Source organism: Eschrichtius robustus, chromosome 16 (genome assembly GCF_028021215.1).
Source record: "Eschrichtius robustus isolate mEscRob2 chromosome 16, mEscRob2.pri, whole genome shotgun sequence".
Lineage (NCBI taxonomy): Eukaryota > Metazoa > Chordata > Mammalia > Artiodactyla > Eschrichtiidae > Eschrichtius > Eschrichtius robustus.
The window spans coordinates 84,337,124-84,349,285 of record NC_090839.1 but is presented as its reverse complement, the minus strand read 5'-3'; the positions used below and the strand labels follow the sequence as shown (position 1 = coordinate 84,349,285).

Genomic DNA, 12,162 nt, shown 5'->3' with positions numbered 1-12,162 from the left:
GATTATTATACTATGGCTATGTAAGAAAGTGCCCTTGAATTTTAGAAAAGAAACACTGAAGTACTTAAGAGTAATTCATATGTCCATATGTACAACTTATTCTCAAAAAGGTCAGGAAAAGACACGATAAAAAGAGAGAGAGACACGCATTGGCGAGGATGTGGAGAAAAGAGAACCCTTGTGCACTGTTGGTGGGAATGTAAACTGGTGCTGCCACTGTGGAAAACACTATGGAGGTTCCTTAAAAAACTAAAAATAGGACTACCATATGATCCAGCAATCCCACTTCTGGGTATTTTCCCAAAGAAAATAAAAACACTAATTTTAAAAAATATATGCACCCCTCTGTTCACTGTAGCATTTTTTACAACAGCCAATATACGGGAGCAACCTAAGTGCCCATCCATAGATGAATGGATAAAGAAGAGGCGGTATGTGTATGAAATGGACATTACTCAGCTATCAGAAAGAATGAAATCTTGCCATCTGCAACAACATGGATGGACCTAGAGGGCACTGTGCCAAGTGAAATAAGTCAGACAGAGAAACAAGTACCATATGATTTCACTTATATGTGGAATCTAAAAAACAAAACAGAAATTGACTCAGATTCAGAGAACAAACAGGTGGCTGCCAGAGGAGAGGGCGGGTGGCGGGGGGATGAATGAAATAGCTGAGGGAAATTAAGAGGAACAAACTTCCAGTTACAAAATTAAGGAGTCACAGGGATGAAATGCACAGCATGCGGAACAGAGCCGATAATATTGTAATGTCTTTGCATGGTGACAGACGGTAATTAGACTTATCATGATCATTTTGTAATGTATAGAAATATTATGTAATGTATAGAATATGTCGTGCACCTGGAACTAACATAGAGCTGTAGGTCAATTACACTTCAATTTTAAAAGACAGAGAGAGGGAGAGTATAAGGTAAAATGGTAATATTTGGGGAATCTGCGTAAAGAGTCCTCAAAAATTCTTTGCACTAATTTTGCAACTTCTCTGTAAATCTGAAACTATTTCAAAATAAAAAAGTTAAAAATAAATACATGTGGGGCTTCCCTGGTGGCGCAGTGGTTAAGAATCCGCTTGCCAATGCAGGGGACACGGGTTTGAGCCCTGGTCCGGGAAGATCCCACATGCCGCGGAGCAACTAAGCCCGTGAGCCACAACTACTGAGCCCACGAGCCACAACTACTGAGCCCACGTGCCACAACTACTGAAGCCCACACGCCTAGAGCCTGTGCTCCGCAACAAGAGAAGCCACTGCGATGAGAAGCCGGCACACCGCGACAAAGAGTAGCCCCCGCTTGCTGCAACTAGAAAAAGCCCACACGCAGCAACAAAGACCCAACGCAGACAAAAATAAATAAATAAAATAAATAAATTTTAAAAATAAATAAATAAATACATACATACATGCTTACTGAAGAAAATATGCTAAATTTAAAACCATAAAGAAAACATAACCCAAACACCTATTTGTTTTTGTCCCACCCATTTTTTACGTGTATATTGTAAAATATATTTATTTTTAACATTATTGGTTTTATACTACATATAATTTTGTCCTGCTTTTTTCATTTATTAAATTGTGAAGCTTAAAAAATCTCAAATGTTCTTCCAGCCTATGAATATAGAGCAGCTTACTGGATATTTTCACTATTATAAACACCACCACCATAAACAGGATGACTGATATCTTTTCAAGATAAATCTTTGTGCACCTCTGATTATTGAGTTTCTGAATATATCTTAGAAATATTTCCGAATCAAAGGGAATAAATATTTTTAGGACTCTTGACTCACTGTCAAATTATTTTCCAAAAAGCAATTTATTTTCAACGTTTCTCTGCAGCCTTCCCTCTGCAAGACATATTGCTAACCTGGGGAGGTGAGAGTAACTCCACAAAGCACTGCATCCCCAGAAGGCTGGGAGGGAAGTAACGTAAAAAAACAAAAACATGGGGACTTCCCTGGTGGTGCAGTGGTTAAGAATCCGCCTGCCGATGCAAGGGACACGGTTCGAGCCCTGGTCCGGGAAGATCCCACATGCCGCGGAGCAGCTAAGCCCGTGCGCCACAACTACTGAGCCTGTGCTCTAGAGCCCATGAGCCACAACTACTGAAGCAAGCGCGCCTAGAGCCCGTGCTCCGCAACAAGAGAAGCCACTGCAATGAGAAGCCCGCGCACCGCTATGAAGAGTAGCCCCCGCTCAACACAACTAGAGAAAGCCCGCATGCAGCAACGAAGATCCAACACACCCAAAAATAAATAAAATCCATTCTTTAAAAAACAAAAACAAAAAAACCCCTACATATAAGAATCAATAAGCACTCCAGGGAGGCCAGAACACCTGTGCCCCAGAAGGATGGGCAAAGAGAAGAAACTGGAGAGATGGATATACAGACAAGATGGGCCCTCTCCACCACGGAAACCATACCCAGTAAACGAGACCCTCTATGGTACTAAGTGGGAAAGGTGTGCAGCGGGAGGTGCTGGCCCAGGGTCACAACCACACACCAACCTGGGGACCACAGCCTGGAGACACACTAGTTCCACCTCTCAGCTCTCCTCCTGCTGTGAGTTACTCATCACCGGCTCCTTAGTCCCCTAAGCCCGCCTCTGTGTGAAGGCTGGAGGGGAGACCGTCAAGGCAGGGCAGTGGGTGACTCGGAAAGAAAGAACCAGAGTCCTGGGAAAGCACATTTCAATAATCATTTACAGATGATTTGTGTCTAAAAACAGATCATACGTTTAAACTCCTTACGTCATGACATTTACACACACACACACGAATCTTAAAATCTCTGTGAGCCTCAGTGACTTCATTTGTAAAACAAGGATAATATTACTACTTCATAGGGGCTGTTGCTGAAATTATATAAGACAATACACGTGCCTGGTGTGACACCTGCATAAGGAAAGACGTTGTTAACTATTGTTCTGTCCTGTGCCTCGTGTTCTGGATGTGCGACACCCAGGAGGATGCGGGTAAATGCCAGAACACGTCAGCTCTGCCCCTGGAAGCCAGTCTGGGTGACTCCCAGAAACTCCTGGATTTCCTTAAGAGTTTAGAGAAGTATGGTCTGGAGACACCCAAAAGCTCTGGAGAAACCCGACCTTTACTGAGAGGAAAGTAAACATCTAGGTTCTGACGTCTAGAGCTCCCAGAGTCTGCCCCGTCCCGCCTTTCAGGGAACCTGAGCCATCAGAGGACTCGTCCAGAGACCTGCCTCAGGCTGAACTGAAGTGGAAGGACCACCACCCCTCCCTCCCCCACTGCCCTGCCCCCAACCCCTGCCAACAGGAGCACGTTGAGTTTCAATTCATCATCTTTCAACCATTCTTGATGGGCTCACCTTGACTTACATCTGGGTCCTTATATCTGATGCAATACAAGTCCTCTAACTAAAGGGATGGAAGGTGGTGGGGTGGACACAGGCCCCAGACGCTACTGTGAGGAGACAGGAGACGGTGCCTGGCAGAGGGCAGACCAGAAGAGAGCTCGGAAGGTCTGAAATGACTCAAAAAGGCACAGCAACAGCACTTCTGGGCTTTAAGAACACACAGGTTAGGACTTGGAACCCCTGCCAAACCCCGGTGCTCCTCTGTCCGCATTTTTCTACCATCAGCAGACAAGGTCAGCTCAGTCTTTGTCAACTTCCACCGGCCAGAATGGAAAGGTGATGGCACCTCTATCCAAACTCACCTGTCTGCTCTGGCGTGAAGAGTAACCTGTCCTTGTTCCAAACCATCTTCACAGGAAAATAAAACAAAACAAAATAAATAAAAACCTACCTACCTTTATTTATTTATTCCTTCACAATGACAGTATTACATCAAATTTCCAAATGCCTCCATTTAGTATCCCCTAGAGAAAGGGAGTAACTACTTTTTTTTAATCATCTACTGACTCTGGAAATATGACTCTTATTTTTCAGTCATATCGTAGGAAACCAAGACCACTTTCCGAAAGTAATATTCGAATTTCAACTAAAAATCATGACTTTTCTAAAAAGTGGTTTCACAGAGAAGGGACCATAACATTGAGGGGAACCAAACAGCCCCATCTTTTCTCTGATTTCTCTCCAGTCCATTGGATTATAAAACAGAAAAACTGGGGCAGGGGGACATAGTGAAAAGGGTGTGGGACTTGGCAGCAGTTCAGAGAACCAAATTTGGAGACTGGCTTGACCACCACCTTAGCAAATTACTTCTCACTGAGCCTTAGCCAACAAAGTGGGCTTTTTTTTTTTTTTTAATTAATTTATTTATTTTTGGCTGCATTGGGTCTTCGTTGCTGTGCAGGGGCTTTCTCTAGTTGCGGAGAGTGGGGGCTACTCTTCGTTGAGGTACGCGGGCTTCTCATTGCGGTGGCTTCTCTTGTTGCGGAGCACGGGCTCTAGGCACTCGGGCTTCAGTAGTTGTGGCTCACGGGCTTAGTTGCTCCACAGCATGTGGGATCTTCCCGGACCAGGGCTCGAACCCGTGTCTCCTGCATTGGCAGATGGATTCTTAACCACTGCACCACCAGGGAAGCCCACAAGGTGGACCTTTAATCCTTGTCTGGCTTTTGCACAAATAATGCTTGTGGAAACATTCCGCAAAGTACCATAGAAATATTGATGGTGATGTTGATTTGAAGACAACTGTCCAAAGTGAAATCGTCTTGAGGAGAAACACTCCACTCATATCAAGAGTGGCTCTGGGACTTCCCTGGTGGCACCGTGGTTAAGAATCCACCTGCCAATGCAGGGGACACGGGTTCGAGCCCTGGTCCGGGAAGATCTCACATGCCGCGGAGCAACTAAGCCCGTGCGCCACAACTACTAAGACCATGTGCCACAACTACTGAAGCCTGCGCGCCTAGAGCCCAGGCTCCATGACAAGAGAAGCCACTGCAATGAGAAGCCCGCGCACCGCAGCGAAGAGTAGCCCCCGCTTGCTGCAACTAGAGAAAGCCCGTGTGCAGCAACAAAGACCCAACGCAGCCAAAAATAAATGAATAAATAAATTTATATTAAAAAAAAAAAAAAAGAGTGGCTCTTCCACGTCCATCAGGTAGGTCACGTGCCCAGCACCCTGCCAGCTAAACAGGCGAAGACAAACTAGGTCAGGGGATGTCCCCTGCCCTTCTATGGAAAGAGACAAGACACACAGTTACTTCCTTGCCAAAATGAACAGTACAGATTCTGGCCAGCGCAGCTCACGGTTGGGCAGAGGCTGGCTTAGGATGGCTTCTTGATGGGAGAGGGTGCAAAATGGCAGTGATGGGGGGCGGGGGGAGAAGAGGATCCAGAAGGGCCTAAAGGGAAAATGGGGGCATAGGTCTAAAGAAAAATAAAAACGAGTTCAACATTGCTCTGCCACTTACAGTTCCATGACTTTGGGCAACACTCAACGTCCCTCAGCTGCTTTCCTGTCTAAAATGGAGAACCATCATCACTGATAACTCTGAAAGGGCTACTGGGAGGATAATATGCGTAAAACTGCACAGAATGCATGGTAGGCACTCAAAGAACCTTGGTGGATTACTTCTCTCTCCCATTCGTATTCTTCAGGGCAGAAGCAGATTAAAATAAGCCATGTCAGGACTTCCCTGGCAGTCCAGTGGTTAGGACTCCGTGCTCTCACTGCCGAGGGCCTGGGTTCAATCCCTGGTTGGGGAATTAAGATCTCACAAGCTGTGTGGTGTGGCCAAAAAAAAAAAAAAAGCTGTGTCCTCTCTGCTGCATCTACTGCGGGGATGAAGCCCAGTTTTAGCAGACTATTAACACTCCAGAAAACGTGGACATGACTCTGAAGGGACACACGGTTATTGTGAAGGGCCCCAGGGGCACCCTGTGGAGGGTCTTCAATCACATTAATGTAGAACTCGGCCTCCCTGCAAAGAGAAAGAGGCTCCGGGGTGACGAATGGTGGGGAAACAGAAAGGACCTGGCTATCGCTGGCACTATCTGTAGTCACATACGGAACACGATCAAGGGTGTCACGCTGGGCTTCCGCTACAAGATGCGGTCTCTGAACCCTCACTTCCCCGTCCACACTATCATTCAAAAGAATAGCCTTCTTGTTGAAATCCAAAATTTCTTGGGCAAAAAATACATCCGCAGGGTTCGGATGAGGCCAGGCGTCGCCTGTTCACTATCTCGAGCCCAGGAAGATGAGTTAGTTCTTGAAGGAGGCGGCGGTGAACGTGTATCAAAGTCGGCTGCTTGGATTCACGAGCCACAACAGTTAAAAACAAGGATATCAGAAAAATTTTTGGATGGTATCTATGTTTCTGAAAAAGGAACAGTTCAGCAGACCGATGAATAAGATCTAAGTTATCCAGCTACAGAAACAACAAGTCTGCGTCTAAGCTCAGGCTGCCATAACAAATACCACAGACTATGTAGCTTATACAACAAACATTTACATAGTTCTGCAGGCTGGCAAGTCCAAGATCAGAGCATCAGTAGATCCAGTGTGTGGTGAGAGCCCACTGTCTGGCTTGCAGACAGCTGCTTTCTCGTATCCTCACATGGCGGAGAGCAGAGAGCAAGCAAACTCTCATGTCTCTTCTTATAAAGGTACTAATCCCATTCACAAGGGTTTCATGCTCATGACCTAATTACCAGCCAAAGGCCCCACCTAATACCACCACATTGGGGGTTAGGATTTCAACATATGAATTTTAAGGGGACACAAACATTCAGTCCATAACAGTCCAATTTATCTGTTTTTTTTTTTCTTTTGTTGCTTGTGATTTTGGTGTCATACCTAAGAAACCACTGCCAAATCCAAGGTCATGAAGATTAACCCCTATGTTTTCTTCTAAGATTTTTATAGTTTAGCTCTTACATTTAGGTCTTTGATCCATCTTGAGTTGATTTCTGTATACGGTGTGGGGTAAGGATTCAACTTCATTATTTTGCATACAGATATCCAGTTGTCCCAGCATTATTTTTTCCCCTGTTGCATGGCCTTGGCACCCTTGTGGAAAAAAAATCAATTAACCATATACATATGAGTTAAGTTCTGGATTCTCAATTCTGTTCCATTGACCTATCCATTGTCTATCCTTATGACAGTACCACACTGTCTTAATTACTGTAGCTTTGAAATAAGTTTTGAAATTAATGAGTCTTCCAATTTTGTTCTTTTTCAAGATTGTTTTGGCTATTTGGGGTTCCTTGCAATTCCATAGGAATTTCAGAATCAGCTTTTCCATTTCTGCATAAAAAGCCATTGGGATTTTGACAGAGATCACACTGAATCTGTACATTGCTTTGTGGGGGTGGGGAGCACGAGGATAAGGCCATCTTAACAATATTAAGTCTTCCAATCCAGGAAGATGAATGTCTTTCCATTTAAGTCTTCTTTATTTCCTTTCAGCAATGTTTTGCAGTTTTTAGTGTAAAAGTCTTGCACCTCCTTGTTTAAATTTATTCCTAAGTATTTTATTCTTTTTGATGCTACTATAAATGAAATTGTTTTCTTAATTTCCTCTTTGAATTGTTCACTGCTAGTGGAGTTTTTAACCACAGAACAAATAAACATCTATGAGTCCAGATATAAATAATGAAATAAATAAATGGGAGAAAAAGAACAACTCTTCCTCACAGTAGAATTCCAACGAATAAATGTAGAAGGAAAGAGGAAAATAGAGAATTACCATTAGGCAAATACCACAGTAAGAACTGTTGCAGACAAGATCTACCAATGGATGTGTTAAAAATCAGTGGGCAAAAAGTCCTGAGGTGGGGTAGGGTGGGGAGGACAGGATTTACATAGTCTCAAAGTTATTTCCTCCAAGATACTTATTAACTACAAAGGGAAAAATAGAAACTTCGCAGTGGAGAAACCCTGCGGACACCAACCTAACCAAGAGGTCAAGGCAGGCATCACCTGTAATGAACCCCTGAGACAAGGCACTGAGAAGGACACACCACCAGTTTTGTGGTGTTCTTGCCACAAATGCAGAACCTCGCTCCAATCACAAGAAAGCACTGGTCAAACCCAAAGTGAGACTACCAAATGTAAAATGGATGGCTAGTGGGAAGCAGCTGCATAGCACAGGAAGATCAGCTCAATGCTTTGTGACGACCTAGAAGGGTGGGATAGGGAGGGTGGGAGGGAGGCTCAAGAGGGAGGGGATATGGGGATATATGTATACATATAACTGATTCACTTTGCTATACAGCAGAAACTAATACAACATTGTAAAGCAACTATACTCCAATAAAGATGTTAAAACAAACAAAACCAAACCAAACCCAAAGTTAGGGGCATTCTACAAAATGATGGACCAGCCCTCTCCTAAAGCATCAAGGTTATGAAAGGCGAAGGAACTGATACAGACTGGAGGGGACTCAGGAGGCATGACAACTCAGTGCCAGGCGGGGTCCTGGGTAGGATCCTGGAGCAGAGAGAAGATGAGAGGAAAGACTGGTGAAACTCTAATGAGGGGCAGGGTTTCGTTCAGGGGCTGGTAAACTATGGTTTGCAGGCCAAGCCTAGCCTGCTGACTACTTTTTTTTTTTTTTTAATTAATTAATTAATTAATTTTTGGCTGTGTTGGGTCTTTGTTTCTGTGCGAGGGCTCTCTCTAGTTGCGGCGAGCGGGGGCCACTCTTCATCGCGGTGCGCGGGCCTCTCACTATCGTGGCCTCTCTTGTTGTGGAGCACAGGCTCCAGACGCGCAGGCTCAGTAGTTGTGGCTCACGGGCCCAGTTGCTCCGCGGCATGTGGGATCTTCCCAGACCAGGGCTCGAACCCGTGTCCCCTGCATTGGCAGGCAGATTCTCAACCACTGCGCCACCAGGGAAGCCCCCCTGCTGACTACTTTTGAAAACAAAGTTTTACTGGAACACAGTCATGCTCATTCATTTACAGATGATCTATGGCTGCTTTCTTGCTAAAACAACAGACTTGGGAGCTGTGACAGAGACCTTCTGGCCCCACAAAGCCTCAAGTGCTCACTATCTGACCCTTTACAGAAAAAGTTTGTCGACCCCTGGTGTCTAGTTAATGATACTCTACCAGTCTTAATTGCCTGTTCTTGCTAACTTTATTATAATTTTGCAAGATGCTAACAAGCTAACCCAGCTTTAGGGGAAGCTGGGTGAGAAATGTAAGAAAACGCTGAACTATTGGGGCTGGCCAAAAAGTTCATTCACTTTTAAGTAAAAATAAAAGACACGGGTTCCCCTGCTGGCACAGTGGTTAAGAACCCGCCTGCCAGTGCAGGGGACACGGGTTCGAGCCCTGGTCTGGGAAGATCCCACATGCCGTGGAGCAACTGGGCCCGTGAGCCACAATTACTGAGCTTGCGTGTCTGGAGCCTGTGCTCCGCAACAAGAGAGGCCGCGATAGTGAGAGGCCCGCGCACTGCGATGAAGAGTGGCCCCCGCTTGTCACAACTGAAGAAAGCCCTCGCACAGAAACGAAGACCCAACACAGCCATAAATAAATAAAAATTAAAAAAAAAAAAAAAAAAAAAGAACCCGCCTGCCAGTGCAGGGGACACGGGTTTGAGCCCTGGTCTGGGAAGGTCCCACATGCCGCAGAGCAACTAAGCCCGTGCGCCACAACTACTGAGCGCGCACTCTAGAGCCCACAAGCCACAACTACTGAGCCCACGTGCCACAACTACTGAAGCCCTTGCGCCTAGAGCCCGTGCTCCGCAACAAGAGAAGCCACCGCAATGAGAAGCCCACGCACCGCAACGAAGAGTAGCCCCCTTTCGCTGCAGCAAGAGAAAGCCCGCGTACAGCAACAAAGACCCAATGCAACCAAAAATAAATAATAAATTAATTAATTTAAAAAATAAATAAAAGACACATTTTTCATTTTCGCCAAGAATTTTATTGAACAATGTATTCGCTAACTGAACGAACTTTTTGGCCGACCCAATATTTTTGCAATTTTTCTGTAAGTCAAAAATTGGTTTAAAAAAAAAAAGTTTAAAAGAAAAAATCCAGTAGCATCCTTATTGTGAGGCCTTCCTATCAGCCCCCCTAGACACACCTCATACACTGCTGCCTGTTTCTGCTTCACTGTTCTCCCTCCTAAGAATGTTCTTCGCTTTCTTTCCGTAGCCATCAAAGCTATATCTTAACGGGTTAACTCGAATGCTACGTCCTCCATAAAAGCTTGGCTGCCGGCTTCACGCTCACACTCAGCTCCGGCACCTGGCAGCCTCTGCCTCGGGTTATAGTCAGTTACCTCCCCGTCCGCTTCTCTGACCTGATTATGAGCTCCTGAAGCTCAAGTTATGTCTTACTCGTCACCTGAGTAACGACCTTGGTTCTCAAAAACCCAGCACTGAGCACTGCAGGAGAGAGAGGCTGCAGTCCTCACCAGCACCTCGTGCGCTGCCTACTCGCTAAGTGGGGGGCGGGCACGGGGACAGCACTGACCCCGCGGCCACCACGTGCTGAGCACCGCGCTAGGTGCTTTACACAACCACTTTCTTTTGACTCTTATGATTAGCCTGTTTAGATAAATATTTCACCCATTTTTACAGACACGGACTTGAAGACCTAAGGAACCAGAAAATCACTGAAGGTCTCACAGCCAGCAACTCAAAGAGGGAGATTTAAGGGCCATACGAGACCCTCTCTGTCACTGCCTGTCACGGCTCTAGTCATCATCTACCTGCAGACGAGCAAGGGGGTGGCCCAACTCCTGGCTCATCTTCGTCCCGGTTGGTTCCCAGGCTGGCCTGTCACCCCAGGTTTGGCCAGCAGGAGACGGTGCCCTTCAGCGAAGATGGAGTCTCTGCCGGGGGCGGGGGGCGGGCGAGGACAGGAGCCACACAAGGCTGCTGCGGGCAGCAGCTACACACGGTGATGGAGGCGCTGACGGAGGACGGCAGATAGACACGTGGCCACGCACTTCCCAGGGGCCAGCTTTTATCACGAGGTCAGGCCAAACCGCCACCAGGCTCGGGCCTTGGATGGCACTGTTTTGATCCCCAGCTCTGCCTGCATTTCGCCTTGACATTAGGCCACTGCCATGCGTTAAAGGCTGGTGTCAATCTAGTGTGTCTGAGCACCGACTGAAGGTCATCTCCGTGATCTCTGCCTGCCGAGTCACACCATGCTTTTAAATGGTAGGATGTGGGCAGTGGGGTTATCGAAGGTCACAACAGAACAGCATGAGCAAGTCAGTAAGAACCAGACCCCATGGGGACAGAGGACTGTCTCACGGCGTCCGTAAAAGTGTCCACGATTATTACGCCACCCGCACTAAACCAGGAGCTGCTGAGAGTTTTTGATTGCCTGACCATGTTCTCTTAGGGGGGAGGCAGACAAAATGCTGGCCTGACATTACACCACGCTGTCACTCGGGGCAGGTACACTCAATCACTTGACATGCTCCCAGAGGCTGAGCTGAATGCTCCCGCTGACAGCCAGGGCTGTGAACTCGGCTGCAGCCAGCAGTGGGGACACACTCGGGTTCCAGTGCATCGGCTGTGGCTTCCGGTTAGAAAAGACCCGCCTCACACAGCACGCATGAGGGAGGGGCTATGAGGACACAGGCCACAGCACCGGGGAAAGGTGTCCCCCTCCCAGCCCTGCCCTATGCCCCAAGTGATGTAATGCATAAGTTTTCACGATGTCCAGTGGAGGCCAGGTGTCTCTGCCAGGCTCTTGGCCTCCTTAAGGGGACTTGGTGCTTCAAGCAGCTTTTTCCTTGTGATGCCACCAACTCAACACGTAACTTGCAGGGCTTCTGTGATGGGGATAAGACTTGGGGGGACTGGTCCCAGACCTTAAATGCTTCAGGGCAGAGGGGACACACCACGCTCCCACACACAGGGCATTAGCTGAGGTTAACTTCCAGAGGGCTAAGGGATGGGAGGGTGGGGACAGAAATAGGCCGTGAGCAGTGAATGTGTCTGCCGCAGGTGTGCACAACTCGCTCGAGGTGATGGTGACTCAGTAGCAGAACTAGTGAGAGTCTAGCTGCTCAAGGACTTGAGACTGATAAACCTGATTTTAAAAAATCGAGATATATTGGGACTTCCCTGGGGGCGCAGTGGTTAAGAATCCGCCTGCCAAGGCAGGGGACACGGGTTCGAGCCCTGGTCCGGGAAGATCCCACGTGCCGCAGAGCAACAGAGCCCGTGCGCCACAACTACTGAGCCTGCGCTCTAGAGCCCACGAG

The 12,162-nt window shown here is 46.9% G+C and overlaps 1 protein-coding gene and 1 pseudogene across 3 annotated transcripts in view; one reads left to right on the top strand and one right to left on the bottom strand.

The window, feature by feature from the left end:
* The window catches only part of POR (cytochrome p450 oxidoreductase), a 63,569-nt gene that overhangs the window by 41,675 nt on the left and 9,732 nt on the right, over positions 1-12,162 (bottom strand). Inside the window, exon 1 of one of the 3 annotated variants that reach the window (XM_068565949.1) lies at positions 6,850-6,975. The exons of the other annotated variants lie outside the window; for them this stretch is intronic. The gene's annotated coding sequence lies outside the window, so the exon portion shown is untranslated. Of the gene's footprint in view, positions 1-6,849; positions 6,976-12,162 lie in introns of those variants that run through there. 3 annotated transcript variants of the gene reach the window in all.
* LOC137750446 (large ribosomal subunit protein uL6 pseudogene) lies at positions 2,992-6,324 on the top strand (annotated as a pseudogene).